The 16651-nt window shown below is 38.0% G+C and overlaps 1 pseudogene; it reads right to left on the bottom strand.

Annotated features, from left to right (window-relative positions):
- Positions 1-456: 456 nt before the first annotated feature.
- LOC105858635 (tetratricopeptide repeat protein 32 pseudogene) lies at positions 457-1686 on the bottom strand (annotated as a pseudogene).
- Positions 1687-16651: the final 14965 nt, after the last annotated feature.

Here is a 16651-nt window from a genome sequence, read left to right as displayed (position 1 = left end):
ATAGATATTAAATAAGATGACATCTGTAAAGTGGTTGGCACAGGCAAATCCCTCAATAAATGATTGTAATTATTAAGTGCATCATCATCCTACAATCATTGAACTACCTGGCATGGAGATCTCCTCATTGGAAGTTATTACCCTTAAGCTGATAACCTTTGGATTTTTCCTTGGGATATCTCATTGCTGGTGGGGGAGAAAGGATTGCTTTTTTTTCTTCAAATATTTCACTGTAATAATATACACTTATACATTGATATTATTTATTCTTCATAAAAAGCATACCTATTCAACCTGGAATTAACTACCTTAAACACGTTATTTAAATTTCAGCACTAATGCATTAATCTCTTTATTTTAAATATAAATAAAAATAGCTCAATATCTATTTTAAATTACACAACTAGATGAAGGTATAAGGATCATGCTTTAGTATTTCATATAAAGTTTAAAATCTCAATCATTATTCTCCGTATTTCTTCTTTGTTTTTCTTCCTTGTCTAGAACAGTCTGTTTTAAACTCAAAGTAGCATCTTGAAACCCAGGATTTAGGTCTAATACCTTCTTGAAATCTTCCAAAGCATCATCAAAATATCCCAGCCTATACAATATCAACCGTCTGTTGTAACGGGGAACTTCAAAATAGGGTTGGACTTCAATGGCAGATGTGTAATCATCCATGGCTTCGTAAAAAATCAACGCTGAAGTACTTGATTTGCCCCCTGTTGTTATAAGAAGTAGCTGTGATTTGCCCCCTGTTGTTATTTGCAGTAGCCAAATCCTCAGGGTTGCATTTGCTCCCGGGTGGGACTTGCGCAGAAGGAGGCCGCACATGCGCACTGGCGAACGTAAAAGGCGTACAGCGCCTCGGCCTCAGCGTACTCGCCCTTCTTCTTCTTCTTCTTTTTTTTTTTATTTCATCATATTATGGAGGTACAAATATTGCTAGGGTTACAAATATTGCCCCTGTCCCCTCCCTCCCCCCATATGTCCAATCCCCTGGTGGTGTGCATCACACACGTTATGGAAGCATCCCTTTCCTCCTCCCCACTCCCGCCTGCCCACCACCTGCTCAAAAGTTTTTTGTTTTTTTTAACATTTTGGTTACATTGTATATCTTTGCCTCTCCCTAAGAAAGGTTAGAGTTATGCCCTCCCACTCCAAAATGCTCACCAACCACATCCCTAAGATTGGGTCCCCCCCACACACCAAATCTCTGGTGAGCATTGCCACCATTTGAAAACCGTAGTTTAAATCAGTCAGTGCCAATTAGATGGTGAGTAGCTGTAGAGCCCATTTTCCATGTCTTGTGTCGCCTCACTTTGGATAACTGGCTTCAGCTTAATCCAGGATAGCATAAATGGTTCTCTCTTCAATAAATGGTGCTGGGAAAACTGGTTAGCTACCTGCAGAAGAGCAAATCAGGATCCCTACCTCTCACCTCTCACAAAAATTCACTCAAGATGGATAACAGACTTAAACTTAAGGCATGAAACCCTAAGAATCCTAGAAGAAGATGTTGGGAAAACCCTATCAGACATTGGCCTAGGCAAAGAATTTTTGAGGAAGACCCCCAAGGCAACCACCGCAGCATCAAAAATAAACAAATGGGTACTCGCCCTTATTGAAGTGAGGCTGGGCCAGTGCTCGGGTTGCGTAGCTTTCTTGCCCCTGCTGCCCTTCCATAGCGGCGGAAGGCCTAGCTTTCGGTGTGGTAAGGGGACTGATTTCTGGGCAATTAGAGGCGTCTCCACGAAGCCACTTCGCACCCCTGAAGTTAACTTGACGGCAAAATTGGGTGGTTAGGTTTGTGCCTTCTGAGGACCCATCGTCTGGCGAGATAAGCGGTCAGCTGCTGGTAGAGTGCTTGCAAGTCCAGGGAAGGTCTCAGAGGCTTCTGCAAATTGCATCTTTATTGTTACTACCGTTGGTTCCGACTGCCTCCTTTCCCAGAAAAGCGTCAGATCCACAGTAGCAAACTGGCTTCCATGTCCACTGTCTGGGATCGCCTTTAATAGTGTCCATGGTGCAGCCATCGTACCTATAATTTTTAATAAAGCACAACCCTACTAGATCTTGACAATTCATTTTCTTCTACTGCTTAAAATTAATTTTTGCTTTTAGTAAGGAAGATGATTCTGAAATATTGGTTCAAATCTCTTATCTAAGTTCCATGGAAGACCAACATGGACTGAAGGTTACTGTCTTCTGATTCCCTCGTGTTGCTAGAGCTAGGTGTTCTGGTTTCATGGAGCCTTAATTTTCATTGTCTCTGTTTCGTGTATGGCAGACTGTGCACACGTGTCTACTTTACAATCCACTGGTGCTTGAGAGAGCTTTCATTCATGAAACTTGAAATGATTAACAGGAACGAGTGAATATTTATATTTTCTCATACTGTCTCCCCACAAAGATGGAAGAAACATGTTAGGAAAAAAATCTACCTTTATAGGATAAAACATTTTATCAGATATGTGAAAATGTTGGTATTTCATTTAGGAATTAATATTATTTATGGTTCCTGTCAAGTATCATTCAAGGAATTGTTTATTCTGCCAAGCATGCGTAACACACACCCTTCTCCATCCCAACATGGAAAGACCTCAGCAATAATGTAGAGTTTATAGTACGAGGAGTTTCATTTTTTAGAACTAATTTTGCTGATATATAATTGCTGGTGTAAATGTTGGCACTTCTTTAACTAAAGTTGTGATAACAAGTATTGCTATAATGAAAACAAATGAGATTAATGGTCCTTTCCAGGTTTTTATCTGGCAGTGGCTGTGAGATTGAAAGGCCTTTTGCTTTGCCTCAGACAGGGATGTTTTTTCCCCCAGTCAAAAGGAAGTAATACAGAATTTACCTGCTCAGTCTTTTTTAGAATATACAAATGGTCTCAGGAACATCAGAGTGTGTATTCATGTTGAGAAGAACTGCACAAATGTAAAGTAGGCTTTAAAAAAAGTACTTGCAAATTCAATGAAAAAAAAAAGGCATAGATTTCTTTTTGTAAAATGGGCTTTCTTTAATGTAAATGATAAATGGGTAAAAAATCAATCCCTTTTTCTAAATATGGTTTACATTATAGCCAGGATAATTCAGAGTTCCAATGTCAAAGCATAAAGTTATTTTAGAAACATATCTTGATTGACAAGTCTTTTTTGGTAGCAACCTAGATGATAAAATTATGGTGTACAGCTGATGCTATGGCTTAATTAAAGAATTGCATTTTTTATATTATACTGTTGCTTATTTGTAGTATTACTGCAGCTATTTCATGCATTAGATATTAGCCTCCCACTAAGCAGCAGAATTTGTCTACCTAAAGGATTTATTTAACCAGGGTTTTAATCAAATAATAGAACAATCATAACAAAGAGTTACTATATTCCTGTGTTAAGAAGTGGTACAGTCCACTGGTTTCTTCCAAGATCATATCAAGAGATTACACATACTTTCACTATTGTATTAAAGAACAATATTGTTGAATAAATATTTGCACTATTATGTTGCCATTTTAGGATTTCCTGAGGTGTACAAAGTCTCACAAGGTAAATAATTAAGAGGTCTGCCTTCTTGGTTAGCACAAAGCAGTGCTTGATATAGGTTTGATTATTTCACTAGTCTCAAATAATCCATAACTGTCTTCTGTAATTATTTTCATCATCCAGCCAAGCAAAGATAAAAGATGGAACATGTTTCTTTTGCCTACTCCCAAGGAAACTCCATTATCCTTGAAAGGCCACACGGCTCTGTAAAGCCCAATCTGGGTCGAAAAAAGCAGTCGGCAAGGACAAGCTGAGTGTGAGCCGAAAATGAAGTTGTTACCAGACAGCAAACTGCAGTCCTCGCTTCTTATGAATATTTGAATGAGTAACTAAAAACAGCTCAGTAAACTCTAAGCAAATGTGACAGCTGAAACTGCCTGGAAACCAAGAGTCCACCAGGACCACGATGAAAAGATTACCAGTTACTTTCTACCTCACGCTACTGCGGGTCTGTGGAGGGACAGGATCAGATCTCGTTTGCTCAAAAAAGTTACGGAAAATCTGATTTATCTCTACACCTTCAGAAGCTGAACAGCCCCCAAATCTCTTGTGTTATTTTGAATTCATTACAATGCAATGATTTCTAACAATCTTTTCAAGGCAAGGGAACGGCCATGTTTTTTCAGAACCTGAAATATTGATGTCGCTGTTGTTTTTACTCATAGAAAATTGGCCCTAGTCAATCTTTCATGAATATCTTTCTGTTTTTCATGTGGGAAGAAAGACAATGAGAACAGAGTCCCTAAAGCCAGAGTTCTCTGAATAATTCTTCCAAAAACTCTAATAAAAAGAGTTTCCAGGTACATGGCTTGACTTAATCTAAGCCTACCTAGGTTATTGCCTTGCTTTTTAAAAAGTCAGGTAAATAGCAGTTTTTGTTGAAGCAGAAAATTCAGAAAGGATTTTGAGCTACAGAAGAGTCCCAGAAAATATTTGTGGATGATAAATTTCAAAAGAAAACTAAAAAAATTATTGATTTTTCTTTGGCCTCCTTGAATATGTAGACAAAGGATTACTACTTTAATTATCATCTCCAATTTACTGAGAAATAAAGTAGTACATAATTTTTAAGTTGGTGCCTTTAACTGAAAGAAGAGTCAGTTATTTAGCTCCTCTAAGTGTGAATAGTAAATTCTACTTAAACCCACTTAGTTTTGTGCATTTGATGAATAGTTTAAATAAAATGGAGCCCTCTTACAGTCCATAAATTCCTAATAAAGAAAAAAAACTAAGCAGTATGTATATCTAATGTAGAAATTGCTACAATTCAAATCTGGTAGCTAACTGAAGATAAAATTAAACTGAGGGGAACCTTGGTGAGGTTACTATTTATTCAGTGGTTATTTATAAAAACCTGATGAAACATGAGGTTTGTCAGCTACTTCAGAAAGTTCCAGAAAATAGCAGCCATAGCCTTTATTGCTAAAGAATTTAAGAACATTCTCAATGACAATGGGGACCATAATGGGTTTTCAAGAGGCTAATGCAGGGACCTCTCTCCTCATCTCTAGAACTGAGAGCTGTATTTCCACCCCAACTGTAAAATTACTATTCCAGTTCTTTGGAGTATTTGAGCAATGCCAGGCAGACCATGGCTGTTTGGTTTCTCTTTGCTCTTTAGCCAAGTGTGGATTTAAGCTCTGTTTTAGATACTGCAGGATTTTCAGTTTTGCAGTAAAAATGGAAAGAAGTACGTGAAATGCAATTCTGGCTTACGCTCATACAGTGAAGAGGAGAGCCTTTAGAGAGAAAGAACCACATTAGAAACCCAGCCAGGTAGGTGAATAGAAACATAGTTCCTCTGAGGCAGCAGGAGGAGATAGAAACCCAGGAGAGTTAGTCAGATTGAATGCCAGTTGCAATCTTAGGAAACCCAATAATCTCACAAAACCCAATGCTGAGTTGGAGGTCAGCACTGTTCCTAGCTGTATGGGCTTCAGAAAATCACTAATGTGTTCTGGGCTGTTCTCTCACCTACTACACTATGGTGTAGTAGGACTGGATTGATAGTCACAAAAACATTTCTGGGAACAGAATGAGCATAGATTTTAAAGTCAGAAGATCTGGGTTTGCATTCCATCATCTACTAATTGTGTAAGTTTCCTGAACAATCTTCATTTGGGGTACGTGGAGAGTTTCCTTCTGGGAAAGTTGTGAAGAACAGAAAAGGGGACCTCCATAAAGGGCTTATACATGCAGGTGTTCTAATAAACGTTAGTTTTCTCCCTCTCTTTAAAGTCTTTTTCAACTTTGAATTCTATGAAGTACTAATCAAATAAAAGTTTTCCTGCAGTGTATTTTTTTATTTGTAAAAATTTATGAGGCACATGTGAAATTTTATTACACGTACATAATGCATAGTGATCAAGTCAGGGTATTTAGAGTGTCCATCTCTTGAGTACAATAGATTTTTGTTTAACTATAGTCATGCTAACATTGATTTTGCTATCAGATATTGAATTTATTGTTTCTATCTAACTGTATGCTTATACCCTTTAACCTACTTTTCTTCATCCTCCCCACCCTCACTCACCCTTCCCAGTCTCTGTTACCTGATTTTCCACTTTTCACACAGTGAGAATGTCCGATATTTGTCTTTTGTGCCTAGTTTATTTCACTTAAGATAATGACCTCTAGTTCCATCCATGTTGCTGCTAATGACATGAGTTCATTCTTTTTTATGGCTGAGTATTACTCCATGGTGTATGTACATATCACATTTTCTTTATCTATCTGTTGATGGGCACTTAGGTTGATTCTATATCTTTGCTATTGTGAGTAGTGCTGCAATGAACATGCAAGGCATGTGGTGTGTTTGAATAGAAGTGGGATTAGATTTTTAACTGCTGCTGTTTCAGGGCCATATGTTATACCCGGCACATGAAATATTTTAAAATTGAGTGTTAGGGATGCCTAGTGCGTACCAGGAGAGGAGTAGTGGGTGAAGGACAGGGCCAGTTAATATCACCAAATGTCACCAAAAGAGAGGGTATCTTTGATACCCTCTCTTTTATTTTAAAGTCTGTGATATAAAACTGTTTTATATCACAATATAGTGTGATATAATTTATTGTATCATTTAGTGTATAATTTATTGTATATTTGTGTATAATTTATTGTATTGCATAATTTATAATTTATGACCTTTAATTTCAAAGGTCATAACTAGATCAGAGTTTGGACAGGAAATTCATCTCCAAATATGTGTACTGTGGGTCATGAATATTCATTGACATGTACTCACTTTTCATTCATTATATTGGTTTTCAAGAAAAATGATAAAAGCAACCCTATAATCTAGTGTTCTTAAAAGTAGCCTCAGAAAACAAAAGAACACTCCACTAGGCATACAATTCAGCATCTAGCTGAAGTGATTTCTTAACATTTTTACTTGAATGCATGGGAAAAATCTCCCCCAGGGGGAAAACACACAAAAAATAAAAACAGGCGGTTGGGCAAGGTGCCTCACGCCGGTAATCCTAGCACTGTGGGAGGCTGAGGTGGGCGGATCACTCAAGGTCAGGAGTTGGAAACCAGCCTGAGCAAGAGCGAGACCCTGTCTTTACTAAAAATAGAAAGAAATTAATTGGCCAACTAAAAATATATAGAAAAAATTAGCCGGGCATGGTGGAGCATGCCTGTAGTCCCAGGTACTCAGGAAGCTGAGGCAGTAGGGTTGCTTGAGCCCATGAGTTTGAGGTTGCTGTGAGCTAGGCTGACACCAACTCCCTCTAGCCCCAGAGTGAGACTGTCTCAAGAAAAAAAAAAGAAAAGAAAAGAAAAAGAAAAAAAAAAACAAAACGAAAAACAAATACAAACCTCTGTTACAGGTCCTAAACTATAAATACCCAGCAATCCCACTTTTAGATATTTGACCTGAAGAAATAGCATCATAATTGGAGTTCCTATGTTTAAGGCAGGATTTTCTCTAAGAGTAACTAATTGGAACTGGCCTACTTTTTCCTCAATAGGAGAATAAATAAGAGTATATAAATACCATGGAATGTGATAGTACCATTAAAAAGAACGAAGCAGTTCTATGCATGCTATTATAGGAAGACAACTATGATTTAGTCTTAGGTGCAAAAAGCAAATTATTGAGTATGTACCCATTTTGAAATAAAAATAAATATTTTTATATATCCATACATGTATCATACAAACGTGTGTGTGTATGTGTACATGTGTGGGTTTTAGGCTAACAAAGAAAAATATTTGAAATGATACATGCATAGTTATTTACAGCAACTACTCCTGAGGTTAGGTTTTGTTTTGTTTTTTTTTTATAATGCAATTCTGTAGCGGTGTAACTTGTTACTGCAAATGTAATTCTTTCGTGATCAAAAAATAAAATTTAACTATGAGTCTAGGTCTTGAAATGACTTGGCAAATCAACACATTTCTTCTGGTTCCCTCCTCCTCCCTACCTCCCCAGCTATTTAACACTGATATGCTTCAAAAACCTAAGGACCAAATAGAAAATATTAATAAATTAGTTCTTGGTGTTGGCTCTTGTGTTTTTCTGCCCTGAATCTAATCCCAACTGTTCCACTAGCTGTTGTGTATTTCGGTAAAATCGTTTCACCCCTCAGCTTCCTCATCCATAAAATAAAAGCGTTTGAAATAAATGAAGGGGTTGGGCTGAGAAATTTCCTTCCAGCTCTGAGATTCTATACTTCTGTTGAAATGAAATAAATTTCATGGTCCATTCTAGTATAATACTTTCCCTCACATACTTCATCTTTTATGGTAAATAGCTCAGTACTTTATTGAGCAATGACTAACAGTGATATAATATTCTATTTAGTCCTCATTTTCTTTTGTTCTGAATATTCAATGTGAATCTGTAGACCAGTAACACCTTCAGACCTTCAAAACCCTTGCGTGAGGGAGGTTCAGAGGTTCTGACCTTCCATTTAGGAAATGGTGGCCAAGTGCACCTCATGCTAGAGCTGGCAAATACTGAGGGTACACTCTGCTCCTCCTCACCCTCTCCTGGGCTGCTTGCATTTGATGCTAGCAGCCTTTTCCTACCCCACAGGGGCTCAGGAATGTGGTTGGCAGACTTTGTGGAACATTGTGTCATGAACCCTTGTTCATTTTATTGCTCAACCGGTCCATGGCATATATTTGCAGCAAGCTGGCCTTTCCAGAAAATGCACTATGAACAGAGGCCACCACGATTTGTTTGACACCATTAAAATTATTTTGCTTTCTCTGACTAGAGTGAGATCATGAATTACTCTTCTTCTCCGAAGAACTGAGTAAACAGAGCTCTAAAGATCACTTGCTGCTTGCAGAGGAATGAGAGGCAAAGCAGCCACTGTGCCTGCCCTTGGAAGTTTAAATTTGTATTCTGGGAGACAGAATGGATATAAAATAAATCCACAAAAGAAGAACATTATGTGCCATTTAAAAAAAAAGCAGCACAGATAAGTGTACTGAACGGAGAGATATAGAACTATGTTCTAAGGAAATACAGGAGTGCCTTCTCGAGGGCTTTAGAAAAGCACTTTACCCAGAAACATATAAGGGAGAAAAGCCGGAGATTTGTGTGATATCACTATTATAAAGGAATTTCTATGACAATTTTTCTGATGATAGCTGAGGCCACATTGGATTGATTTTAACTTAGCAAGCTAAAATAAGGTTATCATTTTTATATTTCCAGTAATTTGATATTAAATGGGAGCTCAGACAGCCACAAATTGAAGAGGTCTTCTCTGTGGCAGTGAGTCCCCAAAGGGGGGTCTACACAAGACTATCTATTGGAATAAAGAGAGAAAATACTAGATCTTTAAATATATATTTTTATTCTATTCTTTTACAATTTTCTATCTTTTCACTTGTTTTATAATATTCATGGCACATTAGTGAATATTACAAGCATATAATGTATAAATATATATTCATGGTTAGGGCTTCATACTTACACATTTTAACTCTTGAAATTGAATTTGTTAAATTCTGCTTTAACTCAGTTACTTCATACATTTTGATGATTAGTTTAAATGACATTTGTAGGAAGACATTAGTCAAAAAGTTTAGAAACCAATGCTTTGAGAAAAATAACTCCTAATTTAACGTATTAAAATATTGTCATGTTTTTATAAGGAATCTTACTAAAAGAAAATCTAATGTTTCTTCTGAATTTCTTATATATCAGTAAAATTCTGCAGTCTGAAAAAGTTGGTAGAAAAATCTATGATTAATAGACAGATAGTATTCTTTTTATTAGTAAATGCTTCTGGCTTTTAAGCTAAGCCCTCAGGAATTTGTGAATGGATAAAGATTTCCAAAGGTAAGAGGTTTCTCTTTTATTCTCATGGTTTAAACATAATATTTTTCCGGGATTCTGTGATTTATTGGCAGGGAAGCAACTCTGATGGGATGAGCTACTGGAAACTTTTCTTGCCATTGCCCTATTAGGGCCCCTGTGGAATCCACTGTCTCCAGTGTCCGTCCCCTGCTCCGTGTAGACTGTGGTCAGTGGGTGACACTAGCTCCTTCTCTCCAGTCTTATCCTCTGTTAGATCTCCTCCTTTATCCTGCAGCAGGAGAGTTCCTCCTATTGCATTCCCATCTAATTATGTGGAATTTCTTAGACGCCAATGTGACATTTGGTTTTGATCAAGGGATTCTCCGCTCATTGTGGGGCTCCTAGAAGTGGTAGAGATTTCTATCTTCTTTCAAGAATGTCTATTCAAGAAAGGGTAAATAGGCATTTGGCGAAACTGCCATAAACTGGCACATCCTTTTGATTTCTACAATGGCTTTTCTCCATTAATTAAAAAATGAGAATGGAATTCTACTAATGGAATAGTCATGGTAATGGTTATTCTTAATATCTGTATTACCCATAGTTCTCCAGAGAAACATAACCAAGAGGATATACAAATATTATATATATCTATCTGTATATCTACACGTACATACACACAAATATATATAAAGAGAAAGGGATGAGAGAGAGAGAGAGAGATATTAAGGAATTGACTCATATGATTTTAGAGGCTGACAAATCCAAAGTTGCAGGCTGAAGACCTAAAGAAGAGATGATGTTACAGCTGGAGAATAAAAGCAATCTGCTGGCAGAATTCCCTCTTCTTTTGGAGAAGTCAGTCTTTTTTCCTATTAAGGCCTTCAACTAATGGGATGAGGTCTACCCACATTATTTTACGGGTAATCTGCTTTATTCAAAGTCTAGTGATTTAAATGGTAATGTTATCTAAACAATATCTTCACAAAAACATCTAGAATAATGTTGGAACAAATATCTAGGGACTATGGCCCAGCTAAGTTGACACATGAAATTGACCATCATAATATATTTACCAAAGTCTTGGGGAACCCCTACTCTCAGACTACTTGATGAATTACTATTCTATTACAATAGATTGTATATATTGTACAAAAATGCCTCCTCCTGCACCCCCCTCTGTAGTAGAAAATAATTATAGTTCAGTGATGTCACTTTCAACAAAAGCACTATGGTTATTTCCTTTTCAGAAAAGTCAGAGATTGAGCTTTGATTACTGAAGGCATGAACTCACTTGTGTTACTTACCAGGTTTCATCTAAAGAGCCCAAGGGAGGAGTGTCTGGTGTGGATTAATACGTTGGATGCCGACTCACGTGTGGAGTCAACAAAAGGTGACCCAAGGCAGAGGAAGTCTTCCCCAAGCATCACCCCAGCAAATAAAGTAATCATTTTCTCTTTTAATAGATCCATACCTTTCTAAAGCAATACATTTTTATAAATGTTAGTCCTTTCTAAATTGAAGACACCCCACTAACTGTGAGAAATTAATATTATTAAAAGTCATAGCCAGTACCTAGTTCCAAAATACCATCAAGAGTTCAACTCCAAAATTGCATTTCCCAAAGAGCTCAGATTTCCTTTCCTTGCATTGTACATGCCTACAGATAAGCATCAGAGAAAGAATACTTCTCCCCTTTTATTTAACATTGCTATTTTTAATGTCCTTTACCCTCATATTGACATTGCTGATGCATCTGAAGTGCCAAATGCCATCCAATTCTTTTGCCAGGACAAAGCCAAGCCTCAGCCTCCTCGCTCACTTTGGTGGTCTCCAAAGTATGTCGGGGAATAGAGTTGTTGGACTCTTGTCCCTCCAGATTTGTCTCTTGCCACTTGCTCATTCGCACCTCCTGCCCTGTCTCACTGCTTCTGGCCCTGGTGGGCCACTGCTCAGCTCTGTCTGCTGCCTTTCATGGCCCAGAACTCCTGGCAGTGTCCCTTACTGGTAGGCTGTACCTTTAGTGGGTCCAACAGGAGAGGAATATGGGGCAGGACCTTTTACCACTGTGTTCTTTGTTGCACACACTACACTATGCAGAGACAGTTATAATGGTTTCCTCAAATATTGTGTGTGTGTATGTGTGTGTGTGTGTGTGGGGGGGGTAATTAAAGGGAATGAAAATGCAGGTGGGGAGAATATGTGAGGAAAATGGAGCCCCTAGAGTCTGCTGTGGGTCCACTACAGTTGGACCTGTGTTCAACTGTAGCTTTTCTTTCTCTCTGTGTTCAGGTTGTTTTCTGTTGAAAGAAAGCCTCCTTAAACTTCAACCATCTTTTGAATATGCCTTCTGCTAACTACGGATTTGTCTCATGCCAGGATTTCTTCCCTCATCAGCCTATTTTCTCAAGTTAGAGCTAATAAGTCTAAAATAATGTCCTGGAAGCTCTAGTAGGAGAGGATTCATGGTCTTTGATATGCCAAGGCTCACCCCCCAGTCCAGGGGTGTGTGAGTATAGAAGTTTAGTCTCATTAAGAATTCCCCAATAGGGTGAACTGTCCATAGGTCTCCTAACTCTCCTGATGTCCAACTGGGTAACCACTGGCAGACTTGCACACACACATATGCACACGCACACACACTCTCACTCATACGCATATCAAGGACCACCGAATTCTCACAGATAGTGAAATATAAATACACATGGAAATGACATTTTTCCAGCTGTTCCATACCAGCAATGGTGCCAAATGTTTACATACTATGCAGAACAGACACAGTTCCTTTTTCTTTTCAATTTTACACTGTGCAGCTGAGCTCCCCGAATGTAAGGACTGGCTAAAAGTTGTGGTCATTGCTCTTAGCATGTAAAGGCCCAGATCTGAAATTACCCTTGTTTTAAGCTAGACCAAATCAAATTTTAAAAATATGCATTGCCATTCCATTTTCCTGTGCTAGCAGGAGGAGTAGGATGTGAGAGGTATGATCGCTTGTTATTAAAACACTGTAATACCAGTGGAGTAAGGGTGATGTGAGACCCACACTACTTTTCTATTTGAGCAGAAAAATGAGAGGATACATTGAGAAGTTCACAATTTTATGTGAAATAGTCTAGATTTTTCAAAATTTCATTACATAGGGAAGCTAGAAAAAATATTTTACTGTCTGGTAATTTCTTCACCCTGAGGAAGAAATTATATTTGTTTGTGGAAATGCTTTGACAAACAGCTTGGAAGTGGAACGTAAGGCATTTAGGAATATACTCGAAGGAGGGAATAGAGAGACAGCCAAACTTTTCCTCAAAGAAATAAATGGAACAAGTGGAGAGAGTGGGCCATGGAGAACAGAGGAGAGAAAATGGGGTAGGAAGAGAAAGTGGGGGGTGCTGGGTCAATTGATGAAGATTTGGATCCCAAGTAGACAATAATTGTTAAAGGACTAGCTAAGGATAGAGAAGAGCAATGTCCAGTTTTAAGTCGTCTGCTGAAAATTTCTTTAGCATTATCTCATTTTCTGCCATAAATGTTTTTCTCCAAAAGCTGCCTTGCATGAGTGGGATGGAGTCTGTGTTTGCATTGGGAGGTTGGCACTGTGGTAAAGAGAAGGATAAAGGATAAGGGGCACAGTCACAAGGCACAAAATGCAGAAAGAGAATACTGCGTGGAAGCTGGAAATTGGAGCCAGTGGTCACTGAAGAATCATAGAAATCCCAAGAAATTCTCAATATTCCCAGGGAGACCTTTGGATTTCCTACGGGATATAAGATGGTACTTGAAAACCATCCTGTAGAGATTCTGAATGTCAGGGTTAACCAAGATGATACATTGGTTGAATTTTTGTAACTTAGAAGGGAAAATTCAGGAGTATTCATTGAAAAAAATGCAAAGCCTCTTTAGCAGAATAGGGCAAAATAGTTGGTTTGGCGGCATTGAGGCCATGACTTTGTGTATATTTTGTCTGAGAATCATTCAATTGAATGGAACAAAGATGTGCTAGCTAATCATAAGTGTTTTCCAAAAATTCCTATCAAATTACTATTAATGACAGAGGACAGCAAATATGTTTTCTTGGGGATCTGGAACTCAGCCTTGTCTAGAATGTTGCAGTCCCCTCCACCCTTCTAAAGTCTCTGACAGCTCATTTTCTTAAATCCTGAACAGTTGTTAGATATTTGAATAACACTATATAATGGATCCTTTAGTTTTTACATTAAAATTCTCACACAGTATTTATGGGTCAAACCAGCATTATAAAAAAAATCCTCCATACCCTGTACCCACATATACTTTATATCCCCCTTCCAGCTGTAAAAGTATATAGTTTTACCTAGTTATTAATCAACTATCTCTCCAGGCAGTATGTAAAGTCCAGGAGAAGAGGGAATCTTTGTTTTATTTATTGCTATACCCAGAGCAGGAGTATAATGCACATTTATTGAACGTATGAATAATCTTTGGCTTGCATACACCTGCCATAGTTTGCTGTATATCTCCAAGGATGTAAGTAAACCAGTCAAAGAAGTCTTAGGTAATGGAAATGATTTTAAAAAACTCCGACTCCTCTGTTCTACTGCTTAACCATTCTGTTATCTCTCCTAGGCCGAAGATGGCACATAAGCAGTCTTGGTACAAATTAGAAAAGGTGTTTAAAGCTTGGAGGGGAGCTGAGCTAGGTCTGCCTTATGCTGCCCGATGGTCTGGTCACTCTGGACCTCTCAAGGTGTCTCTGATGATCTTGGCCAACTAACTCTAGCTTCCTCAAGAAAGGAGGGATTGGACTGTTCCATTCAGTGACCATGTGGGCACCTCTCTCCTGGGCTGCTCCTGGCTTAGGATCTGACCCTTGGTCTAGTCAATGAAGATCCTTTGGCAGAATTGCCTGGTTTTCTCAGAAATGGATGAAAGCAGATTGCATAATTTACAGGTTGTCTGCTGTGGCTTTCTGGAATGGGAGGGATACAGATTTTTAATAGCAAACCTGTGTCCACAGGTAAGAGAAACAACCACGATGCCATCAAATTTTGCCAGTGAGAAGAAAAAAAAAAAAAACTTGTCATAGAGTTAATATCTAAAAGGCGCTGAAAACTTACTGTGGGTTGCTTTCCTATGTTATACTTGAAATGTGTCTTTAACTGTCACTTTCACTTTATGTCCACAAACCCTGCATTGTGTTATAATCCTATTTGATGGCTGAGGAAACTGAGGCCCAGAAAGGGTCAACCTTGCTAAAGTCACCCAACCCTTACAGACTCAAGATTCAGAACCCAGATGTCTTGTTTTCTCATTTCAGTCTGTAAGTTCATTTTATCACGGTGCTCTCATTCCAAGGACAGCCCCACAGGGTAAGGTTGCTGGGGATGGTGAATTAGATGATATAGTTTTCCTTTATCTGCAGGTGTGTTTTATTTTTAAAATACATGAAAAACTGCCTGAAATTATTTAATAGCATGACCATGATTCAAATTAAAGCATAAGACGTCCTCAGGTTACAAATGACCCTACTTAAGGTGTTCTGTACTTAACAAACAGGCTCCCAAGACTGCCCATAAGGATAATTTATAATTTTTTTAAAAAATTTTAAAGTTATTTTATTTTTATTTCAGAGTATTACGGAGGTACATAAATTATTTGGGTTGCCTAAATTGCCCTTGCACTGCCCTAGTAAGAACTACAAGCATGCTCATCCCCAGGGAGTGCTCACTGCATGCATTAGGTGTGAATTTACCCATCCCCAACTCTGGAACTAGTTTCTTCCATCCATGTTAACAAACACGCATGCTGTAGGTGATCCCTTAGCTCAGCATCTTCACTCTAGCAGCTAGTCTCACTGTTTATGAGGTCAGTTACAGAGTAAATAGACCACCTACAGAATAAGAGAAAAATATTTGCATGCTATACATCCAATAAAGGGCTGATAACCAGAATCTATAAAGAACTCAAACAAATCAGGAAGAAAAAAAAAGTCAAACAACCTCATAAAAAAGTGGGCAAAAGACATTAACAGGGTCTTCTCAAAAGAAGATAGATAAATGGTAAACAAACATATGAAAAAATGCTCAACATCAGTAATTATCGCAGAAATGCAAATTAAAAGTACAGTGAGATGCCACCTTACCCCTGTCAGAATGGCCATTATTAAAATCTCAAATAACAATAGATGTTGACATGGATGCAGTGAAAAGGGAACGCTTATGCACTGTTGGTGGGGATGTAAATTTGTACAACCACTATGGAAAGCAGTATGGATATTCCTCAAAGGACTAAAAGTAGACCCACAATTCAATTCAACAATCCCACTACTGGGTATCCAATAAAAGGAAAAGAAGTCATTTTATAATAAAGGCACCTGCACCTGAATGTTTATTGCAGCACAATTCACAATAACAAAGATACAGAATCAATCTAGTGCCCATGAACTGATGAGGGGATAAGTAAAATGTTGTATGTGTTCACCACGGTGTACCACAGAATGAAATAATGTCTTTTGCAGCAACTTGGATGGAACTGGAGACCATTATCCTAAGTGAAGTATCTCAGGAATGGAAAAACAGATATCACATGTTCTCACTTATAAGTGAGAGCTAAACGAAGGCTATATATGGTCATAAAGAGCAGTAATGGACAATGAAAACTAAGAAGAGGGGAGGTTGGGAAGGGGGCTAAGGATAAAAATCTACCAGTTGACTACAATGTACACTATTCGGTTGACAGGTATGCTGAAAGCCCTGACTTAAGTATAATACAATCCATCTATGCAACAAAAAATACTTGTACTCCCTAAATTTTCTGAAATTATAAAAACAGTCAAGTAAATAAATAAGCAAAAATATAAAAGAACTCCTAT

This window comes from Microcebus murinus, chromosome 8 (assembly GCF_040939455.1).
Source record: "Microcebus murinus isolate Inina chromosome 8, M.murinus_Inina_mat1.0, whole genome shotgun sequence".
In the NCBI taxonomy this organism is placed as follows: Eukaryota; Metazoa; Chordata; class Mammalia; order Primates; family Cheirogaleidae; genus Microcebus; species Microcebus murinus.
This window is presented reverse-complemented; position numbering and strand designations above follow the sequence as displayed.